Source organism: Tupaia chinensis, unplaced genomic scaffold, assembly GCF_000334495.1.
Source record: "Tupaia chinensis unplaced genomic scaffold, TupChi_1.0 Scaffold000477_1, whole genome shotgun sequence".
Classification (NCBI taxonomy): domain Eukaryota; kingdom Metazoa; phylum Chordata; class Mammalia; order Scandentia; family Tupaiidae; genus Tupaia; species Tupaia belangeri.
In genome coordinates this window covers 462,799-466,652 of record NW_006159986.1, presented here as the reverse complement: position 1 = coordinate 466,652, position 3,854 = coordinate 462,799, and the positions used below count along the sequence as shown (strand labels likewise).

The window sequence follows — 3,854 nt, the reverse complement described above, 5'->3', positions numbered from 1 at the left end:
GTGTGAAAAGGTCTGAGTCACTCAATCATGGCCAACCACAGTTCAAGTCCTGGACCTGGTGGCCTGCTTTCTCATTTAACCTTTCTCTCTGTGTGTGTGTGTGTGTCTCTCTCTGGTCAAATTAAAATAAATAAATGAATAAATAAATAAATTATTAATTTGACCATAGAGAGAGAGGGAGGGGGGAAATGAGAAAGCAAGCCACATGTATGTGTCCAAGAGAGACAGAGAGGGAGAAAGCACATGCCAATGGGGCATGGTCATACTGCAATGTCTTCTCCATCTTTCCACCTTTCAGGATTTGGGCACACATGCACAGGTGCCTGGCATTTTTTTCTTTTTTTGGAGAGGTTTTTCGCTATAGGGCACGTGCGCTCACCAGACAGACAGAGACATAGAGACAGAAAGCGAGAAATCAGCCCCCGGGGGGATGGTCACGCTGCAATCCCTTCTCCTCCATTCTCCTCTCGGGATCTTGGGCACGCACGCACACGCGCCCGGCATGAGTTTTAAGCCACCGGGTCCGGGATGCGAACCGCAGTCGACTACGTGGGAGTCCAGCGACATGGCCATTATGCTAACTGCTGGTTCCCGCTGGCATATTTTTCAAGCCACTAGAGCTGGGATTTGAATTGTGGTCTGCCAAGGGGGTGGGGGTCTGGCCCTGTTTTTTTTTTTACTGAGCTTGGGATCTTAGCAGAATTATTTAGCTTCTGAGACTCCAGTTCCTCACTGATAAAATGGGATTATGGGGACCAGCAGATGGTGAAATGGTTACGTTGCTGGACTCCCACATAGTTGACTGTGGTTCGAGTACTGAACCTGGCAACTTAAAACTTATGCCAGGTGCATGTGTGTGCATGCCCAAAATTCCAAGAGGATAATGGAAGAGAAGGGACTGTGGCGTGGCCATCCTCCGTGGGGGTGATTTCTCACTTTCTGTTTCTCTCTCTCTTTCTGTCTCTCCAGTGAGTGCACGTGCTCTGTAGCAAAAATCTCTTCAAAAAGAAAAAAAAAAGAAAAAGAAAATGAAAATGGGGTTATGAATAGGGTCAGCAGGTGGCATGAAAGTTAATACACTGAATCTGATATGGCTGACTGCAGGATTCAAATCCTGAAACCAGCTGCTTGAAAACCATGCCGGGCAAGTGTGCATGCATGTCCCGAATCCCAAGAGAACAGAAGTGACGGGATTGCAGTATGGCCATCCCTTTTGGGGGGTGATTTTTTTCAATCCCTCTCTCTCTATTGCTCCAGTGGGCATAGGCACCGTATAACAAACAAAAAAGGTTATGATCCTTAGCCTATGTCATGTTAGATGATTGTTGGTAATTGATACAGAGAGCCCAGTGTACTGTACTGTCGATTCGTGATGACAGCCAGCCATCACCCCAATAGCATCTGCTGAGCTGTGGGTGTGCTGGGCCTGTTACTTAACCTTTCTGAGCCCCAAGTTTCTCATGAGATCAAGTAAGTGATGAGCTTTAAGTATTTCCTAGAGATGACTGAAAGGGTCAAATGAGATAATGGATACAAAAACACTTTTTGAACAATAGAAAGCAAAAAATGCCTTCATTTTCCCAACTAAAGGTAAGGATGGGGACTCAAGCCACACTCCCTGAGTCTCTTTGTCTCTCTGTCACTCTCTGGTGAGTGTACACGCCCTAAAGCATAAACTAAAAAAACCCCAAAAGATTATATAAGTGGATTAACTATGCAAAACACCTGCTACCAAACACTATACTGTTCTATTTTTTACAAAGGATTACTTAATTTGGGGCAGGCAGGTGGTGTGGTTAGAGGCATTGGATTTCCACACAGTTGACCGCAGTTCAAGTCCTGGATCTGGCGGCTTGCTTTCTCACTTTCCCATTCTCTCTCTGTCTCTGTCTGGTCAAATTCAAACAAAACAAAACAATAACAATAACAATAACAAATAGAATTAAATAAATAATTCTTTTTTTTAATAAATAATTCTTTAAAAAAATTACTTCATTTAAATTTCCTCCTTTCCTTTCCTTTTCTTTTCTTTCCAGAGAGGGACAGAGCGAGAGAGTGAGAGAGAGAGGGGATGTGAGAAAGCAAGCTGCCAGGTCCAGGATTCAAACCACAGTTAGCCGGGGGTCCAGCCACACCCCCCACCCACCCACCATGCCACCTGCTGGCCCTCTGTTCTCTTTTTCTTAAGTATTTTTATTGGGCTAACTCCCCAGCCTGGTGGTTAAGATGAATGTGTTCAATATGGCCAACAGCCCAGTTCAAATCCCAGCCCTGGGAGCTGATAAAAACATGGCAGGAGTGTGTGCATGTGTACCTAAAATCCTAACAGGGTGGAGAAATGAAGAAAAGGGATTGTGGTGTGACCACACCCCATTTGGGGGGTGCTTTCACCCTCTCTCCCCTTCCCCTCTCTGGTGAGCACACATGCCCTCTAGCAAAAAAATTTTAAATTTTAGTTTTTTAGTTTTGCTATCAGGTACATGTGCTTGCCAGAGAGAGAGAGGGAGAGAGAGAGAAAGTGAGAAAACACCCTACTAGGGGGGTGGTCATGCTGTAATTCCTTCTCCTCTCTCCTCTCAGGATTCTGGGCATGTACATATATGTGCCCAATATGCTTTATTTATTTTTTAAAATAATTATTTAATTTTATTATTATTTTAATTGTTATAGGGCATGTGCACTCACCAGAGAGAGACAGAAAGAGGGAAAATAAGAAAGTAAGCTGTCAGGTCCGGGATTCAAACCACAGTCAGTCATGTGGGAGTTCAGTGCCTTAACCACTACACCATCTGCTGGCCCCCTGCCCCCATCTGCTTTTTTTTAAAAAAAAAAATTATTCTGTTTGACTTTATTTATTTATTTATTTATTCATTCATTTTATTTTAATTTGACCAGTCACACACACACACACATACACTCACACACACACAGAATGAGAGATAGAGAGAAAATAAGAAAGCAAACCACCAGATCCGAGACTCAAACCATGGTTGGCCATGTGGGAATGTCCAACATCTTAACCACCATGCCACCTGCTGGGTCCCAACTTTATTTATTTATTTTAATTTGACCAGAGAGGGATAGAGTGAGAGAGAGGGAGGGAGGGAAAGTGAGAAAACAAACCCCCAGGTCCAGGACTTAAACCAAGGTTGGCCATATGGGAGCCCAGTGCCCGTAATAACCACACCACCTGCTGGCCCCCCATATGTTGTTGTTGTTTGTTTTTTTTGGGAGAGGTTTTTGCTATAGGGTATGTGTGCTTGCCAGAAAGACAGAGAAAGAGAGAGAGAGAGAAAGCGAGAAATCACCCCCCAGGGTGGAGGGCCATGCCACAATCTCTTCTCCATTCTCCTCCTGGGATCTCAGGCATGCATGCACACGCACTCAGCATCAGTTTAAGCCACCGGATCTGGGACTTGAACTGTGGTCGACTACATGGAAGTCCAACGACACAGTCATTATGCAAACAGCTGGTCCCTCCTTTTGAGAGAGAGAGATCTTTGCTATAGGACACATGTGATCGCCGGAGAGACAGAGAGACAGAGACAGTAAGAAATCAGTTCCTGGGAGCATGGCCATGCTGCAGTCCCTTCTCCATTCTCTTCTCTGGTTCCTGGGTACACAAGCACATGCACCTGGCATGAGTTTCAAGCCACTAGGTCCAAGACTCAACCACCGTTGGCCTTGTGGGAGTCCAGTGACATAACCATTATATCATCTACTGGTCCCCAGGGGTGGTTTTTTACTTTCCCTCTCTCAGTCTGTCTCTCTCCATCAAGCACATGCACTTTATGGTAAAAACCTAAAAACGAAAGAAAGAAAGAAAGAAAGAAAGAAAGAAAGAAAGGGAGAGA

At 44.7% G+C, this 3,854-nt stretch overlaps 1 protein-coding gene across 4 annotated transcripts in view; it reads left to right on the top strand.

Annotated features, from left to right (window-relative positions):
- The window catches only part of CACNB1 (calcium voltage-gated channel auxiliary subunit beta 1), a 23,807-nt gene that overhangs the window by 15,407 nt on the left and 4,546 nt on the right, over positions 1-3,854 (top strand). The gene's annotated exons all lie outside the window — the stretch shown is intronic.